At 43.5% G+C, this 20,522-nt stretch overlaps 1 long non-coding RNA gene across 1 annotated transcript in view; it reads left to right on the forward strand.

Moving 5' to 3' along the window:
* The first annotated feature begins 655 nt into the window (after positions 1-655).
* The window catches only part of LOC138086973 (uncharacterized), a 55,866-nt gene continuing 35,999 nt past the window's right edge, over positions 656-20,522 (forward strand). Inside the window, exon 1 of the long non-coding RNA XR_011145467.1 lies at positions 656-1,121. This is a non-coding gene — a long non-coding RNA (uncharacterized lncRNA). The remainder of the gene's footprint in view (positions 1,122-20,522) is intronic.

The raw sequence follows: 20,522 nt of genomic DNA on the forward strand, positions 1-20,522 counted from the left end.
GTTACTTATTATCTGATTAACAAACTCTTGTGGAAAAGAAGTGGGGTGTGGGGCTTAGTGGTAGAGAATCTACCTGCCAATGCAGGAGACACAGGTTCGATCCCTGACTGGGAAGATCCCACGTGCCGCAGAGCGACTAAGCTGTGAGCCGCAGCAACTGAGTCTGTGCTCTGTAGCCCAGGAGCCACAACTGCTGAAACGTGGGTGCCTAGAGCCCATGCTCTGCAACAAGAGAAGCCACCACAGTAAGAAGCCTGCTCATCACAACTACAGAAAAGACCATGCAGCAACAAAGACCCAGCAAAGCCAAAAATAAATTAATTAACTTAGTTAAATAAATAAAATAGAAGCTAACCCCCCCCCCCCAAATGAGTTAAAAAAGTAGGGCATGGAGGATTATCTTCATTTTACTGAAGAGGAAAATGGTGCTCAGAGAGATTAGCTAAAATGACAAGCAATTCTTTAGTTTTTAAACCAAGTTTCAATTGCAGTCTTAATGCCAGGACTGGAAATGGGCCATCAAGTGAGGTCACTGGGACCTTTCTCTAGGGTGGAGCCAACACACAGGGAACCTGAAATACCCGTTGAACCACTCTTGTGGAGTTAAGAGAACCCCTAGAGATCTGACCCTGTCCGATGTCTGTAGAGTCACAGAGCTAATGACCCAAGTTCGATTTAAGCCAAGTGTTAAGAAGGCAGATTCAAATCATTCTTCACTCTTTTGGGGGCAGCAGGGTTGAGGATTGAGGGGAGATGAGAGGAATGAGTTATATTAGTTTCAGTAACCTTCTCATTTCTAAATGAAACTTACTTGCCTGAGAATTTCTGTGAGTGTGCAGCTAGTTTCAAAACTCAGCTGCCTTGGTTACTGTGGCTTTGCAAAAGGGGCACATAGAGGCTTGGAACCAGCCATGGGATGCTGACTGGCCCTTGCCTTATTTGGGCAGCTGTGCTCATCCAGCGACTTTATGTGAGACAGGGCTCCTCTTTTTAAGCTACTTGAAAAGTAATGAATCTCCTGAGCTTGTGACAAAGATGCATTCTGTGATTTCTTCTTAGCAGTTTCCTTTCTTTTACAAGATTAAAGTTACTTCCTCACAGCACTCTTTTACCATTCTTGGGTAAGTAACCCAATTTTCTTTTTCCTAAAATATAGTTTTAAAAACAAATTCATTTCTTTTAAAATGAACTGAAATGTTAAGATATTTTGGCTAGGAACAGTCTCACCCCTCATTCTATTGTGCTTCTTGCAAAAATACTCTTGGTCTGCTCAGCTTTAAGAGAGATAAACTATGTCAGTGAAGAATTCCCAAGAAGTAATTCAAGGGTAATAATTTACATTGTTAAAGATATTTTGTTCCCTGTTAGTGGTAACTTTAATTTATAGGAGTGACATGTTACTAGTCAGTGGACCAGCAAAATCTCCGAAATTACCTTTTCAAAAAGACAATTTAAAGGGCAAACATTTGATATGTACCAAAATTTTGGTAATGCAGATATTCAGTAAACCTTGAGGTGGAATCAGCAGAGATAGACTGAAAAGCTAACATGAGAAACTTCATAAAATCATATCTTTGAATTATAATGAAAACATAGTTTAGAATAAGAAGCTGGGAAAACTAGGTTTAGAGGTCAGACCACAGATAGAAAAGTATTTAATATAGGCAGAATAATCTGCAAAGAATATATAGATAATTTCTACTGAATATTGATTTTTACTTCTAACAATTTCCAAAGAACTATAAAATGCCATAGAAATATAACAGCTCTTCTTTGATTGGTATATGTCCTCGGGCATGTTTTTGCAATAATAGAAATGTTAGTTTAGCAAATGTTAGTTCACACAAAAACCTCAATTTGGCTAATTAAATCTTAGGCACAGTATGATTCCTACCAGAATTACAGTGAGAAACTGCACACACTGCTTTCTGTCCTGAGCATTTGAGTGTTGCTAGGCAACAGTTAAAAAGGTACCATATTCCTTTGGTGTGGTATTCCCAGGTTTGTTTTTTTTTTTTTTTAAGATACCTGGTAAGCTGAGCTGAGAAGCTAGAAATCCATTAGGAATAAAAGATACCGAATGACTGTGGTTTGTGTGCCTGTGTGCATGTGATGTGGATGGAGAAATTTAAGTTATTAGTCTTCATCCGCAACTTGCTACAGAGCATAGAACACGAATTTTCTTTAAAAGATGTGGTTGCCAGAACCAGATTAAATTCATAATGTCTCAACCTTGCCATGAATATCCTACTTGTTTCAACTGTAAGCAGTATACTGATTTTTTTAAGAGGTGAGAGGTTTACAAAACAGCCATAATAGTAGATTACTCATACTGCCCTCTCCCCAGTTTTACTCCAAAAAACCTGGGAAAGAAGGAGAATAAACTAGAGCCTCCAAACCAAGACATTTGGAAGAAAAGTGAATTAACTTTCATTGGTGTTGGAAATAGAAATAACTTTTTAAAGTTAAAGCTCCTGGAGTTGGTTTTCTATCAAGCTTTTATCCTTAGGGTGAAATTCAAATGCAGAGTTAGAAGCTGAGTGAGGAGGAGTTGTGTTTTCCAAACACATGCCTGTGCAACAGTGTGACGATGGCGTTCCTCCGTCAACAGGTGGGGCCTCTCTGTCCCATTTCCTGGAATATGGATGGGTCAGTGGCAGGGCAGAAGGGGTGTCACCTGACTTTGAAAGCCAAGTCTTACAAAATGACAAAGCTCCTGTTGGGATTCCTTACTTGGAAGGAAAGCTAGTTCTCTGTGTCTGGAGGTTGGTGTGGGAAGAAGGCTTGACCAGCTGCACTATCGCTATGGAACTTTACATGTGGTCTCTCCAGCAAGGTGGCTGGAGAGTACCAGTGAGCCTGAAGCCACCTTGCTGGAGAGACCACATGTAAAGTTCCATAGCAATAGTGCAGCTGGTCAAGCCTTCTTCCCACACCAACCTCCAGACACAGAGAACTAGCTTTCAAATCATCCCTAGCTGATGCTGAGTGAAGCAGAGGCAACTGGAGCTACTGAGCCCTGCCCAAATTGCAAAGTACTGAGCAAAGCAGTGTTACTTTAAAAAAAAATTTTAATTTTATCTGTTTGGCCGTGCTGGGTCTTAGTTGCCGGATCTTAAGTTGTGGCATGTGAACTCTTAGTTGTGGCATCTACTAGGATCTAGTTCCCTCACCAGGGATTGAATCCAGGGCCCCTGCATTGGGAGCGCAGAGTCTGAACCACTGGACCACCAGGGCAATTCCCCAAAGTAGTGTTATCTTATGGTACCAGGTTTTCTGGTGGTCTGCGATGCATCATTAGAGAACCAGAACATTAGGACTTGGAGAAAATTTTCTTAGAGTTAAATGCTAAGTAAAAGTTAATATACGTATAGCAGGGTTGGTTGACCAGCAAATTAATAAATTGTAATTTACAGTGTAAGTATCTGGTTCGAAGCAGAAAACCACTTTGTTTTGGTAAAGAGCTATTGACAAACATACAAGTGTTTGCTGCTGCTAAGTCACTTCAGTCGTGTCCCACTCTGTGCGACCCCATAGACGGCAGCCCACCAGGCTCCCCCGTCCCTGGGATTCTCCAGGCAAGAACACCGGAGTAGGTTGCCATTTCCTTCTCCAATGGATGAAAGTGAAAAGTGAAAGTGAAGTCGCTCAGTCGTGTCCAACTCTTGGCGACCCCATGGACTGCAGCCTACCAGGCTCCTTCAACCATGGGATTTTCCAGGCAAGAGTACTGGAGTGTTTGGTTGACCAGTTTCCCTGAAATTCTTAAGCCTAACCATAAGTCTAATGTCCTGATTTCTTAAATATGATACTTAAGTGACTAGAGTAAGGCAAGGGATGGAGGGGTCTTTTAGTTGTCTGCTTCTCATGATCTTCTGGGTAAGGTAAGGGATAGAGTTCAGCCTGGTAGGTCTTCTGCTCCATGGGATTTTGTGGGGGTCACTCAGTTGCCTTCAGCTTGTGGTTGGATTGGGTTGGAATGTCCAAGAAGGCCTCCCTCACATGTCTGATGCTCTTCCACATGGCCTTGCCACTGTGTGCTGTGTCTCGTCACTCAGTCATGGAACCCCAGCTTCTTGAATGCATGGAGGCTACCTTCCCAGAGCGGGAAGCAGAAGCTGCCAGACCTCTTAGAGCTTGAGCTTGGAAGTCCAAGCATGACATGTCCACTGTGTCTTACAGGTTAAATGAAGTCAGCAACCAAGTCAAGGGGAAAAAGACTCTACCTATGGACAAATGGTGTGTTGTGCACATACAGGGTGGGGAAATAATGCGGGCCGTTTTGGAGACAAACAGGAAGAGTAATGGGCTCCAAAGAGGGAGAGAGTGGTTCTGATCCTAGCTCTGCCAACTAGCTAGCTGTGTGTGGTTTTGGCCAAGTCACCTGTTAATGCTTAACTTGTTGGCTCACATACCAGATAAGGAGAATGAGCTCCAAGATCCTGTCTAGTTCCAGAAATTGGCCGCTAATCAGGATAGAACAGTAGCCTAGAAAGTGAGGGTGGACAGGTGTATAAACAGAAACACAATTAGTGGATTATCCGATTGTTCTCTTCTGGGCTGTTTTTCAGTTCAGTTCAGTCGCTCAGTTGTGTCTGACTCTTTACGACCCCGTTAATCGCAGCACGCCAGGCCTTCCTGTCCATCACCAACTCCCAGAGTTCACCCAAACTCATGTCCATCGAGTCGGTGATGCCGTCCAGCCATCTCATCCTCTGTCGTCCCCTTCTCCTCTTGCCCCCAATCCCTCCCAGCATCAGGGTCTTTTCCAATGAGTCAACTCTTTGCATGAGGTGGCCAAAGTACTGGAGTTTCAGCTTCAGTATCAGTCCTTCCAATGAACACCCAGGACTGATGTCCTTTAGGATGAACTGGTTGGATCTCCTTGCAGTCCAAGGGACTCTCAAGAGTCTTCTCCAACACCACAGTTCAAAAGCATCAATTCTTTGGTGCTCAGCTAGCCTGTGCTTAACCTTGAGCTCTGCACAGGCTAACTAGACTGTGACATCCCCCTATTAATCATCCTAGAATCTCAGCTTTGAAGACTTATTCTTCTACCTTCAGTACTTGGCTCCTGTTACAACCTACCTTCCCCTTCCACCTCTTCCTCCTTTTCAGCCTCACAGGGTGGAAAATGAAAACGCTTTTCAGTTTTACAGTGAATTTTTTATGTTTCACAGGAAGTAGGAAGCATTAGGGCTCTGAAGGGAACTGGAATAGGGATCTTGGAACTAGGATTTGACAAAATAATGTATCCCATGGAATACCTCTCTCAGAATACCTCTCTGTGTTGAACAGTCTGTACCTATTGCAAGAGGAGACTCTCCACCCCACCCCAGAGTGAACTAAAAACAAGTTTTTTTGTGTGTTTTTGAAAACCTTCAACCATGGGCTTTATACTCCAGAAATATACAATTCCTTCAGCAAGTAATCTCAAAAACTTGAGATTTTAGGAGAACTACAGGTTGCCACAAGGACCCCCCCAAACTAGATCTTTGATCCTTATTTGGGAGGTTCAGGATGGATAAGATGTAAAGTGGGTACACAGGGTCTTTACCTTGAGGATCTCATCATTCAGGAAGTTACTGAGTGCCTTGCAATTTGCAGACCTAATTAGACACAGCAGCTGTGTCCTTCCTGGCTGTGGAAGTCCTTCCTTCCTGCTGCAGGAATTTCCAGAACAGCATCCAGGTACAGGCACAGCCCTGCATACCTTACGCAGTTACCCCTTTCCCATAGTCTGTGATTTTTCAAGTTGGGGGTAGGATGCAGACACTAAAACAATGCGCACTTAGGTCTACTGGATCCGATGATCTCTGTGGCTCAACTCTCGCCCCCTCCCTACATCTCTTCTACTTTATTGCCAGAACTCTCAGACTCCTCAAATGACAAAATAGTAATGTTTTCTTGGTCACCTCAAGCAGTGTAAGATCCTCATGCTCAAGAATGCAGCTTATCATTACTATCAGAATCATCTGTGAGATCTACCACCCAGTGCATTTTTTTTTTGTCTTCATTTTTTCTCTAAGCTCTTCCTGTTATTTCCACTAACCAGGATCTTCTTATCCTTGTTTCCTTAATAAGCCACCCTGTCTCCCCCCACAATCTATTCCAGTGCTTCCATTCTGTCAAAACTTTAGTTTCAGCCATTGTAAATCCAAATGTAGGAAAGACATCCTTTCAACTGTTATGAAGAAAGATGTGCTTAAAAATCAATCCATGAACAGTCATTGAATTCTAAAAGATTTGAGGGGGAGATTGTGGCAAAGAAGAACCCGAAAGTTAAGACCTGAAAGCAGTAACGCTTTTTGTTATGTGTTCAATTCTCATTGTTCCTTAATCCTTTTGCCATTCTAGATTAACAAGAAAATGAAATTTGGGGATACAGCCATTTCCCCATAGTATTGGCACTCAGGTATCAACTGTCTCAGTTCAGCTCAGTCGCTCAGTTGTGTCCAACTCTTTGCGACCCCATGAATCGCAGCACGCCAGGCCTTCCTGTCCATCACCAACTCCCAGAGTTCACCCAAACTCATGTGCATCGAGTCGGTGATGCTATCCAGTCATCTCATCCTCTGTCGTCCCCTTCTCCTCCTGCCCCCAATCCCTCCCAGCATCAGGGTCTTTTCCAATGAGTCACCTCTTCGCACGAGGTGGCCAAAGTATTGGAGTTTCAGCTTCAGCATCAGTCCTTCCAGTGGACACCCAGGACTGATCTTTAAGATGGACTGGTTGGATCTCCTTGCAGTCCAAGAGACTCTCAAGAGTCTTCTCCAATACCACAGTTCAAAAGCGTCAATTCTTCGGCGCTCAGCTTTCTTCACAGTCCAACTCTCACATCCATACATGACCACTGGAAAAACCATAGCCTTGACTAGACAGGCCTTTGTTGACAAAGTAGTATCTCTGCTTTTTAATATGCTATCTAGGTTGATCATAACTTTCCTTCCAAGGAGTAATCTCATGGCTACCAGATTGCCTAATCAAGCACAACTGTCTGCTGCTAAATATGGGGGACATACGTTTCCCTAAGTCCTGTATCAGAAATGCTCCATCTTACTGAAGTCCACATTAACAAACACAAAAAGCTAGTTCTCAGCGGACATGTGCTTAACTGAGGGACCTATGGCGTTGTTGTCGTTCTGTTGCCCAGTCGTGTCTGATGTAAAAATATACAAAACTGATATAAGGCACATATTTCAGGTTTTGAGTATAACACTGTGGTCTTCATACAGCCTTATACTTCCCTTCATAAAACCATACACAAGAAAACTGCACAACAATACCTGTGATATTACATTAATAGATGACGTTAAAGTGTCACTCGAGTTGTAAGCGTGCCCTGGACTAGCCTCTAAGGCAGGAGGGTAGCCAGGTGGGTGCCCTCGGACACACGAGAGCATCTCAGAGAGCCTGCCACTCCCACTGGAAGACAGCTGGCCTCCAGTGTGCCTGTGCTGCTCTGAAGGAACTGCTGTGGTTTGTGGTGATATGAAGGAGTTAGTGAAGGTTCCAGAGATTGGCATGTAGACATTAAATGGGCAAATTTGGAGCATTTCTTTCTGACTTCATTCTAACAGTCCCCAAGTGTGCAGACCGTGACACTCACTTCCTTCCTTTTCCGAGGAAACGCTCCCTCCTCCATCCAGGCCTGCCTGGACCCTCCTTACCTCCACCCACCCCTGCCACCCCCACATAGCATGTAGCAAAGCAGTAAGGATGGGCAGCGGCGGGGAGATGCAAACCCTGGATCCACTGCTCCCTCAGGAGGCGTGGCACAGAGGGGGCGTGGCGAGGCCCCGCCTTGCCATTGGCTGCAGCCTGCCCAGGTGGAGGTCCACGTGAGCAGCCGGCCCAGGGGCCCAGGGGTGGGTAGTGCAGGCGCACAGCCCAGGTGGGGTGAGGGCGGAGGTGGCAAAGGGGTGACCGCGGAGGAGGGAGTGCCTGGGAACAGGCAACATGTGCCTGGCGTGATGCCCTGCAGCTGGCGGCGGGTGGGGCTGCCGCTTTCCTCTGTAGACCAAGGCTGCTGACGGGAAAAACCATCCGGGAGGGAGAGCCCCCGCCCAGATTCCCTCCACCCTGAAAGTCTGCGGGGTTTCAGGGCCGAGTAAACCAAGCAGAAGCTCAGAGCCGTGTTATAGACCCACGCTGAGATTTTCAGATTGGCCTTCGAGGCTCCTGTCTGCCAACTACCAGCTCTGTGACCGTAGGCGTCGCTTAACCTGGCCTGTTTCCCCACTCTTTGAGAGGCTTGTGGCCTGCGAGTAGCCACGAAGAAAAGAGTTCACGTCCCAATCACTACCTGCCTAGTGAGTATTCTGAGCGCCCAAATCACGCCCTTGCCCTCAGGGAGCAAGTGCCCGCGCTGAGCAAGATGAAAGTTACATGGTGGGTTAATGCCGGGGGCTCTGTGTGAGCTTGGACCTCAGTTTCCTCGTAAGCGCACAGAATATGCTTCGAAGGTAACAAGAAGGAAGTGTGGAGCCACGTTCATAACACGAGTCCCAGGTGTGGGCAGTGCAAAAGGCGTCTGTGTAAAGTTCATTTCTGAGTAGCCAGGATGGGGCGGGGATGGAGCGGGGGAGGGGGTGGTGGTGGTGCAGACAAACAGGCGAGCCAGGTTGCAAACCTGCAAATAGAGGTGGATTAACTCTCTATCCGCTAGCCAGGGAGAGGGGATGCACTTACCAGTTTATTACGCACGCTTCTGGTTATCCCTGCCTTGAAAGTCTTCCTGGATGTGATTTTCCCGATCTCTCTAGCTGGTAGTGTTTTGGAAACCACTGGTTCTGCACTGATGCTTACCCTTAGTCTTGTTGCAATGATGATGGTGATGATGCAAGTGTGGTTGATCTGTATTTGAAGCCCTTATGAGTGTACTGGATTAATTCGGGGTAAAATTGTCAGTACTCAGCAGGAGAGCTGGTAAAACCAGATGTTCAACAGTTACTAGGGCTTCATGTTGAAAGCTTGAAAAATATTCATGTTCTGTGCTGATCTTCTTGGTCTCAGTAATGCCCCTGCCTCCATCGTCTCTAGGGTGGTCCTTAAAAGCTTTTCTGAAATTTTTTTTGGACATTTTGACCTTAATCTCACCTTTTCCTACCAGTAACTACTTTAAGATCCTGTTGCTGCAAGAGTTCAGGGAAAATCTGTTTGTAATATTATTTAGAGGAGGATGACCACACCCTGACTTCTGCTGAGTGTTGAGTAAATCAAACTACTGTTCTTTCTGGAAAAAACCTGCAGCTCAAACTGGGATTAGGGATAAAGAAACCCAGCTGGATTTTGCCCCTGAGTGCCTGTGGCAGTTTCTGTTTGTGGTGTGTTTATCATAAAACCTGCCTTGTGAGAATGTGACTAGTTTTTTGTAAGCCTACCAGTGGCTACACATGATCTCTGATGCCTTGCTAGGAAAGGAAAATGAAAGTGAAGTCGCTCAGTCGTGTCCGACTTTTTGTGACCCCATGGACTGTAGCCTACCAGGCTCCTCTGTCCATGGGATTTTCCAGGCAGTAGTACTGGAGTGGATTGCCATTTCCTAAGATATATACAAATAACTGATGGATCCTAACCCCCTTAAATGACTGACAAATGTTTGCGAAAGCCAATGGCCTGCTTACACAGTGGCTCCTTGTTGGAAAAAGTGACCATTTGGTTGATATTATCTATGATTTAATAATTTAAAAATATACTATTGAAAGCATGTGATAGAGTCCAGAGTTTGACTTTTTCATTTATTTTCATTTTTTTGTTTCAATATTTTAAGCAGTTGTTGTAGAAATTACTTGCTGATGGGTCAGTTTCTTGAATTTGGCTTCAACAAGCTAGTTGTCCTTGGCCTCATTTTTCCAGTTCAACATATATTATTTAACTCAGAGTACAGTATGAAGTGCAACAATCATAAGAAATAGTCATTGAAAATGTACCATTTCCATTTAAAATTTATGTTTATCATTTATATCCATTTTATTTCACCATTTTGGATACTGGGGAGTAATACAGTGTTTATGTTCTTTCATCTTAGGAGATTTATGACTTGTTTCTCTATTTTTCTTAAGAGAAAAAAGTCTTTCTGAAAAGTGAAGCCTTTTAATTGTAGTAGAAATCCTGACTATTTATAATGTTGCATTGAGGAACAGTAGTCTCCTTTAACATTTTTGTTGTTTTTTTCTTTGTTTCAAATGAAATGATCAGCTCTTGCAATGTTAGTGTGGCCCTTAGCCAAAGCCATTTTTTTCTTACTTTAATAAAGAGGTCAAGAATTTTAATTGAATGCATAGCAAATACTTCAGAATCTGCTCATAAAATTGATATTGGATGATAAGGGTTGTAGACTTCAGAAAAGGAAAGGTAAATTTGTGTCTGCCCTGTGCTTTATTAAAATAAAAGTTAAAAATATAGGGAATTAGTAGTAGTAGAAAGCACTGATGGATAAAATAAGCCCTTAGACTTTGAGCAACATAGGTTAATTAATGATACATATACGTATATGATATTTATATGTATATGTACTATTGTTTGATTTACAAAATGCTTTCACTTTATCTCCTCTCACCATTTCTTCTATATCATTTTGATATAGGTCTTGCTTAATATCATTTTGATATAGGTCTTGCTTAATATTTTGATATTCGTCTGGCTTAAGCCATTGAAGATAAGAAAAAATCTCAAAAAAAGAAAAAAATCAGAGAAGGCAAAAGGAAATTACCCAGGGTCTTCTGAGTCCACGTCCTATAATACGCAATATAAAAAGACATGGTGGGCAATGAGTATTTTTGATTGAGCCCATTGTCAGTGCAGTCAGGATAGCTGAATTACACTTCTTCCTGTGTGATTGACTCCTCTATTCTGATTTATTAAAATAAAAGTTAAAAATATAGGGAATTAGTAGTAGTAGAAAGCGCTGATGGATAAAAATAAGCCCTTAGACTTTGAGCAACATAGGTTGATTAATGATACATATATGTATATGATATTTATATGTGTATGTACTATTGTTTGATTTACAAAATGCTTTCACTTTATCTCCTCTCACCATTTCTTCTATATCATTTTGATATAGGTCTTGCTTAATATTTTGATATAGGTCTTGCTTAATATCATTTTGATATAGGTCTGTTTCTATTATTAAAATAAGGATTTCTGAATTTAACAGTAACAGGAATAGAGCAGTGAAAAAGATGTAAAGCAGCCCCAGCTCTCATGGGAATTACAATTTAGATGGAGTAGCAGAGAGCAAAATAACTGCAATGTGGTAAGGGATCAACAGCACACAGCCCAGCTTAGAGTGTCATGGAAAGATTCTCAGGAAAAGAATGCCTTAGTTGAGGTCTGAAGGATAAGTAAAAGTCAAGTGAAGGCAGGAGGAGATGGACATTCTCAGTAAAGGAGCAGCAGGTGAGAAGAGGAGGCAAAGAGCGCATTCATTGTTCTAGTACCTGCAGGATACGGTGTTCATCATTACAGAAGTATGGGTACGTTGGAGGCAGTGGCTTTGGTAAAGGGAGAAAATGTGAAAGATGAGGATAGATAAGGAAGAGGAATCAAAGGACTTTGAATCTGTGCGTCACGATTTTGGAAAGTAGGGAAGAAGAATGCTGGGCACTTCGAGTGTAAGTAGGAGGAACGATCATTAAGAGACCATTGCTGAAGTCCAGGTAAGACATGGTGGTTTTCAGTACCTGCAAAGGGTACTGACATTGCAGATAAACAGGATGGAGAGGGGGAAATAATTGAAGAAATATGAGTAGAATGTTTTTCTTTAAAAAACAGTTTATTATTCTAGAACATAATTGGTAAAAACTCAAGTAGCATGTTGCAGACCTTGAATCTTGAGGGAGAGTTTTTTTATTGCATTTTTTAAATTTTATTTAATTGAAGGATAATTGCTTTACAGAATTTTATTGTTTTCTGTCAAACCTCAACATGAATCAGCCATAGGTATACATATATCCTCTTCCTTGTGAAACTCCCTCCCATCTCCCTCCCCCATCCCACCCTTCTAGGTTGATACAGAGCCCCTGTTTGAGTTTCCTGAGCCATACAGCAAATTCCCATTGGGTATCTATTTTACATATGGTAATGTAAGTTTCCTTGTTACTCTTTCCATACATCTCACCTTCTCCTCCCCTCTCCCCATGTCCATAAGTCTATTCTCTATGCCTGTTTCTCCACTACTGCCCTGGAAATAAGTTCTTCAGTATATTCTTCTAGATTCTGTATATATGTGTTAGAATACGGTATTTATCTTTCTCTTTCTGACTGACTTCACTCTGTATAATAGGCTCTAGGTTCATCCACCTCATTAGAACTGACTCAAATGCATTCCTTTTTATGGTTGAATAATATTCCATTGTGTATGTTGTATAACATAACTTCTTCATTCATTCATCTGTCATTGAACATCTAGGTTACTTCCATGTTCTAGCTATTGTAAATAGTGCTGCGATGAACAATGGCATACATGTCTTTTTCAATTTTGGTTTCAGGGTATATGCCTAGGAGTGGGATTGCTGGGTCATATGGTGGTTTTATTCCTAGTTTTTTAGGAAATCTTCATAGAGTCTTCCATAGTGGCTGTATCAATTTACATTTCCGCCAACAGCAGACCTTGAATCTTTAACATGAAAGTTTGTTGATTTACAATATTATATTACTTTCAGTTACACAGCATAGTGATTCAATATTTTTTAAGATTATACTCCATTTAAAGTTGTTATAAAATATTGACTGTATTCCCCATGATGTACAATATATCCTTCTAGCTATTTTATTTTTTATTGGCGTGTAATTGCTTTACAATGCAGTGTTAGTTTCTCCTGTACAACAAGGTGAATGAGCTATGTGTGTGTATATATCCCTGCCCTCTTGGACTGCCTTCCCCGCTCTGCCTCCATTCTGTACCTGTCTCATCCCGCCTGGCTAGGCCACCATAGAGCACTGAGCTAACTCCCTGGGCTATACTGCAGGTTCCCACTAGCTATTTGTTTTACACTTGGGAGTGTATGTATGTCAGTCCTAACCTCCCAGTTCATCCCACCCTCCTCGCCCCATGCCGTGTGCACACATCCGTTCTCCGTCTCTGTGTCTCTATTCCTGCCCTGGAGCTAGGTCCATCTGTACCGTTTTTCTGGATTCCACATACATGTGTTAATATGCGATTAATTAGTTTTGTTTTTCTCCTACTGACTTCACTTTGTATGACAGCCTCTAGATCTATCCACATCTCTACAAATCGCCCAACTTTGTTCCTTTTTGTGGCTGAGTAATATTTCATTGTATATATGTACCACATATTCATCTGTTGATGGACACTTAGGTTGCTTCCAGGTCCTAGCTGTTGTCACTAGTGTTGCGGTGAACATTGGGGCACATGTGTCTTTTTGAATTAGAGTTTTCTCAGGCTATATAGCTCAGTTGGTGAAGAATATGCCTGCAATGCATGAGACCCTGGTTCGATTCCTGGGTCAGGAGGATCTGCTGGAGAAGGAATAGGCTACCCACTCCAATATTCTTGGGCTTCCCTTGTGGCTCAGTTGGTAAAGAATTTGTCTGCAATGCGGGAGACCTAGGTTTGATCCCTGGGTTGGGAAGATCCCCTGGAGAAGAGAATGGCTACCCAACCCACTCCAGTGTTCTGGCCTGGAGAATTCCATGGGCTATACAGTCCATGGGGTCACAAAAAGTTGGACTCAACTGAGTGACTTTCACTTTGACTTCTGGGTGATGGATGGGTCATTAGTAGTTCTATATTTTTTAATTTTTTAAGGAACCTCCATATTGTTCTCCATGGTGGCTGTATCAATTTACATTCCGACCTACAGTGCAGGTGGGTTCCCTTTTCTCCACACTCTCTCCAGCATTTATTGTTTGTTGATTTTTTGATTATGGCCATTCTGCATAGCATGAGATGATACCTCATTGTGTTTTTATTTTTTCTCATTGTAGTTTTGATTTGAATTTCTCTAATACTTAACCCCAGGTGAGTTTGGTTCAGGGGCTTGTGCAGACTTCATGGTGGGAGGCACTGGTGCCTGCCCACTGGTGAGTGGAGCTGGATTTTGTCACTCTGGTGGGCAGGGCTGTGTCAAGGGGCATGTCTCGAGGTGGCTATGGGCTCAGGATGACTTGAGGCAGCCTGTCTGTTGATGAATGGGGCTGTGTTTCCACCCTGTTGGTTGTTTGGCCTGAGGTGTCCCAGCACTGGAGCCTGCAGGCTGTTGAGTGGGGCCAGGTCTTGGTGCCAAGACAGGACTTCCAGGAAAGCTCCCTCCAGAAGCATTCCCTAGGGGCCTCTACCACTAGTGTTCTCACCCCTGCAGTGGGCCATAGCTGACCCCTGCCTTGCCAGGATACTCTCCAAGTCCTGCAGGTACATCTGGCCTGGACTCCTGGGGCATGCATGCTCAGTTGCACAGTCGTGTCCGACTCTTTGCAACCCCACAGGCTGTAACCCGCCAGGCTCCTCTGTCCATGGAATTTTCTGGGTAAGAAAACTGGAGTGGGTTGTCATTCCTCTTCCAGGGGATCTTCCCTACCCAGGGATTGAACCCATGTCTCCTCTGTCTCCTGCATCGCAGGCAGATTCGTTACCACTGAGCCACCAGGGAAGCCCTGGGGAATCACTGCTTTTCCCTGGTTCCCACTGTGTGTGAAACCGTGTGTTCACCTTTCAAGAGTGGAGTCTGTATTTCCCCTAATTCTGTGGAGCTCCTACACTCAAGCCCTGCTGGCCTTCAAAGCCAAATGGGGTTCTGCCTCCTGATACCAGACCCCCAGACTGGGGAGCCTGATGTGGGGCTCAGAACTTTCACTCCTGCAGGAGACCCTCTGCGATATAATTATTATCCAGTTTGTGGATTGCCCACACAGTAGGTGAGCTTCCCAGGTGGCGCTAATGGTAAAGAACCTGCCTGCCGGTGTAGGTAGACATGAGAGATGCAGCTTCGATAACTGGGTCAGAAAGATCCCCTGGAGGACGGCATGGCAACCCACTCCAGTGTTCTTGCCTGGAGAATCCCATGGAAAGAGGAGCCTGACAGGCTGCAGAGACCGTAGGGTTGCACAGAGTTGGACACCACTGAAGGGGCTCAGCAGCACGCACACATAGGTAGGTAGGGATTGGCTTGTATTGTGGAGGTGCCCCTCCTATTGTCTTGTTGTGGCTTCTTCTCTGTCTTTGGATGTAGAATATCCGTTATTGGTAGGTTGCAGTCTCCTTTTTGTTGATAGTTGTTCAGCAGTTAGTTGTGATTTTCATGTTTTCATGAGAGGAGGTAAGCTCAAGTCCTTCTGCTCCTCCATCTTGTCTGTAGTCCCGCCGTTATCTCAGTCGCTATTGCTTTTATTAAACAGGCTCTTTCCAGTATTTTCCAAACCCTGTGGTGGCTCATGATGAGGTTTTCCAGGTTCTCTTTAAAGATGAACGTCCACTGTGGTCACTCAGAGCAACCTTGAGGTTCTTGTATACTGGAAAGCTGGAGATCTGGGGTGTGCGAAGCATCAGGAATGGCCCAGAGTGAAGAGTCCAGTAGGCTCTTGTGGATTTCTTAATATTTTTAGTGGACTCCATAAGTTGGCTTCTGTATCCATCACCCTAACCCAAGAGAAACTGCCTGAAAGTCACTGCACAAGTACTGCAGAGAAGTGCAGGGTCTCTACCCTTTGGTGAGCTGAGGCAAAAGCTGCCACCAGCAAAATCAAACCTTTTGGGCTGCTGTCTTTTTCTTTTTTGTCCTTCAACTTAAAAAAATTATTTATTAATCTATTTTTAATACCAAAAGCATCTTGTATTGGGATATAGTGGATTAACAGTGTTGTGGGAGTTTCTGGTGAACAGCAAAGGGACTCAGCCATACTACATATACATGTAACTTTATTTTGTACTGTGTGTTAGCCGCTCAGTCATGTCCAACTCTTTGCAACCCGATGGACTTTAACCTGCCAGGCTCCCCTGTCCATGGAATTTTTCAGGCAAGAATTTTCGTTAGGGGATCTTCCTGACCCACGGATCAAACCCACTAGTGTCTCCTGCATTGGCAGGTGGATTCTTTACCACTGCACCACCTGGAAAGCCCACATTTTGTATTGGAGTATAGCCAGTTAACAAGGTTGTGTAGTTTCAGGTCAATAGCAAAGGGGCCTAAACTCCCCTCCCATCCATTCTGCCACATAACATTGTGCAAAACTCTGTGCTGTACAGTAGGTCCTTGTTGGTTATCCATTTTAAATATAGCAGCGTGTACATGTCTATCCCAAACTCCCTAACTATCCCTTTCCCCCCATCCTGTTTATTTTTTAATTATAGTAAGAACATACAACACATAAGATGAGACCTATTCTCATAATAGATTAGTGTACAGTGTTAACTACAAGCACACTGATATGTAGCAGATCTCTGGAACTTTTTGATCTTGCACGACTGGGAATGTATACCCATTTAATAACAACCCCCCATTTCCTCTTTTCCTTCAGATTCTCGCTGCCGCCATACTCCATCAGCTTAGTTAACGTTAGATAACTCATATAAGTGGAAAATGCAGTATTTGTTCTGGCTGGCTTTTTCACTTCGTATAATGCCCTCCCGTTTCATCCATTTTGTGGCATACAAAAGGATATCCTTCTCTTTATGGCTGAATAATATTTCACTGTCTATGTATGCCATATTTTCTTTATCCATTCATCTGTTGACTAATAGTTGTTTCCACATTTTACTACTTGTGACCAGTGCTTCATTGAACAGGGGAGTACATATAGCTCTTAGAGATCTTGATTTCATTTCTCTTGGATAAATACCAAGAGATTGGTATTGCTGGATCGTATGGTAGTTCTATTTTTGGTTTTTGAGGAACCTCTATACCATTTTGCATAGTGGCTGTGCCATCCAACATTCTCACCATCAGTGCACTAGGGTTCCAGTTTCTCTACATCCAACACGTGTTATTTTGTTTTCTTGATAATGGCCATCCTGAGAGGTGTAAGGTGATATCTCATTGTGGTTTTGATTTGCACTTGCCTGATGATGAGCATCTTGTCATATACCGGTTGGCTGTTTGCAGATCTTTGGAGAAATGTCTTCCCAAATCTTTTGTCCATGTTGATGAGGTTATTCGTTCTTTTTTGCTATTGAATTGTACTAGTTCCTTATATATTTTGAATATCAATCTCTTATCAGTTTTCAGATACTTTCTACCTTTTCATAGGTTGCCTTTTGACTCTTGATTGTTTACTTTGCTGTGCAGAAACTTTTTAGTTTGATGCAGCCCCCACTCGTCTATTTTGCTTTTCTTGCCTGTCCTTTTTGGCATTCAAATCAGTGCCAAGACCAATGTCAAGAAGCTTTTCCTCTATGTTTTCCTTTTGGAGTTTTACAGTTTCAGGTCTTATATATAAATTTTTAATACATTTTAACTTGATGTTTGTGTATAGTCCAGTTTCATTCTTTTGCCTATGGATATCCACTTTTCCCAGCCTCTTTTTGTTGGAGACTATCCTTTCAAAAATACGCAGGACTGGGAAATAGACCCTTGAAGGGCACAAACAGAACCTTGTACACACTAGGACCCAGGAGAAAGGAGCAGTGATCCTGCAAGAGACGGACCCACTCTTGCCTGGGAGTGTCCAGGAGTCTCCAGCGGAGGCATGGGTTGTTGGTGGCCTGCTGCAGGGTTGGGGGCACTGACTGTAGCAGTACATGCATGGGACCTTTTGAAGGAGGTCACATTATCTTCATTACTTCCACCATAGTTTCAGTTTAGTTCAGTCACTCACTCAGGTCCAACTCTGCGACCCCATGAATCACAGTACGCCAGGCTTCCCTGTCCATCACCAACTCCTGGAGTTCACCCAAACTCATGTCCATCGAGTCGGTGATGCCGTCCAGCCATCTTATCCTCTGTCATCCCCTTCTCTTCCTGCCCCCAACCCCTCCCAGCATCAGGGTCTTTTCCAATGAGTCAATCTTCTCATGAGGTGGCCAAAGTATTGGAGTTTCAGCATCAGCATCAGTCCTTCCAATGAACATCCAGGACTGGTCTCTTTTAGGATGGACTGATTGGATCTCCTCGCAGTCCAATGGACTCTCAAGAGTCTTCTCCAACACCACAGTTCAAAAGCATCAATTCTTTGGCGCTCAGCTTTCTTCACAGTCCAACTCACACATCCATACACGACCAATGGAAAAACCATAGCCTTGACTAGATGGACCTTTGTTGGCAAAGTAATTTCTCTGCTTTTGAATGTGCTATCTAGGTTGATCATAACTTTCCTTCCAAGGAGTAAGTGTCTTTTAATTTCATGGCTGCAGTCACCATCTGCAGTGATTTTGGAGCCCCCCAAAATAAAATCTGACACTGTTTCCACTGTTTCCCCATCTATTTCCCATGAAGTGATGGGACCAGATGCCATGATCTTAGTTTTCTGAATGTTGAGCTTAAGCCAACTTTTTTACTCTCCTCTTTCACTTTCATCAAGAGGCTTTTTAGTTCCTCTTCACTTTCTGCCTTAAGGGTGGTGTCATCTGCATATCTGAGGTTATTGCTATTTCTCCCGGCAATCCTGATTCCAGCTTGTGTTTCTTCCAGCCCAGCGTTTCTCATGATATTCTCTACATATAAGTTAAATAAGCAGGGTGACAATATACAGCCTTGACATACTCCTTTTCCTGTTTGGAACCAGTCTGTTGTTCCTCCAGTTCTATCTGTTGCTTCCTGACCTGCATATAGGTTTCTCAAGAGGCAGGTCAGGTGGTCTGGTATTCCCATCTCTTTCAGAGCCCCCACCATAGTTTGTGAGTGAAGTCGCTCAGTCATGTCCGACTCTTTATGACCCAATGGACTGTAGCCTACCAGGCCTCTCCATCCATGGGATTTTCCAAGCAAGAATACTGGAGTGGATTACCATTTCCTTCTCCAGGTGATCTTCCCAACCCAGGGATTGAATTGAGGTCTCCTGCATTGTAAGCAGACGCTTTACCGTCTGAGCCAACAAGGAAGTCCCCACCATAGTTTCAGTTCAATTCAGTCGCTCAGTCGTGTCCGACTCTTTGGGACCCCATGAATTGCAGCACGCCAGGCCTCCCTGTCCATCACCATCTCCCGGAGTTCACTCAGACTCACGTCCATTGAGTCAGTGATGCCATCCAGCCATCTTATCCTTGGTCGTCCCCTTCTCTTCCTGCCCCCAATCCCTCCCAGCATCAGAGTCTTTTCCAATGAGTCAACTCTTCGCATGAGGTGGCCAAAGTACTGGAGCTTCAGCTTTAGCATCATTCCTTCCAAAGAAATCCCAGGGTTGATCTCCTTCAGAATGGACTGGTTGGATCCCCTTGCAGTCCAAGGGACTCTCAAGAGTCTTCTCCAACACCACAGTTCAAAAGCATCAATTCTTCGGCGCTCAGCCTTCTTCACAGTCCAACTCTCACATCCATACATGACCGCAGGAAAAACCATAGCCTTGACTAGATGGACCTTAGTTGGTGAAGTAATGTCTCTGCTTTTGAATATACTATCTAGGTTGGTCATAACTTTTCTTCCAAGGAGTAAGCGTCTTTTAATTTCATGGCTGCAGTCACCATCTGCAGTGATTTTGGAGCCCCAAAAATAAAGTCTGACACTGTTTCCACTGTTTCCCCATCTATTTCCCATGAAGTGATGGGACCGGATGCCATGATCTTCGTTTTCTGAATGTTGAGCTTTAAGCCAACTTTTTCACTCTCCTCTTTCACTTTCATCAAGAGGCTTTTTAGCTCCTCTTCACTTTCTGCCATAAGGGTGGTGTCATCTGCAGATCTAAGGTTATTGATATTTCTCCTGGCAATCTTGATTCCAGCTTATGTTTCTTCCAGCCCAGCGTTTCTCATGATGTTCTCTCCATATAAGTTAAATAAGCAGGGTGACAATATACAGCCTTGACGTACTCCTTTTCCTATTTGGAACCAGTCTGTTGTTCCATGTCCAATTCTAACTGTTGCTTCCTGACCTGCATACAGATTTCTTAAGAGGCAGGTCAGGTGGTCTGGTATTCCCATCTCTTTCAGAATTTTGCCCAGTTTATTGTGATCCACACAGTGAAAGGCTTTGGCATAGTCAATAAAGCAGAAATAGATGTTTTTCTGGAACTCTCTTGCTTTTTCCATGATCCATTGGATGTTGGCAATTTGATCTCTGGTTCCTCTGCCTTTTCTAAAACCAGCTTGAACATCAGGGAGTTCACGGTTCACGTATTGCTGAAGCCTGGCTTGGAGAATTTTGAGCATTACTTTACTAGCATGTGAGATGAGTGCAATTGTGCGGTAGTTTGAGCATTCTTTGGCATTGCTTTTCTTTGGAATTGGAATGAAAACTGACCTTTTCCAGTCCTGTGGCCACTGCTGAGTTTTCCAAATTTGCTGGCATATTGAGTGCAGCACTTTCAAAGCATCATCTTTCAGGATTTGAAACAGCTCAACTGGAATTCCATCACCTCCACTAGCTTTGTTCGTAGTGATGCCTTCTAAGGCCCACTTCACTTCACATTCC

This window comes from Capricornis sumatraensis, chromosome 10, assembly GCF_032405125.1.
Source record: "Capricornis sumatraensis isolate serow.1 chromosome 10, serow.2, whole genome shotgun sequence".
NCBI lineage: Eukaryota > Metazoa > Chordata > Mammalia > Artiodactyla > Bovidae > Capricornis > Capricornis sumatraensis.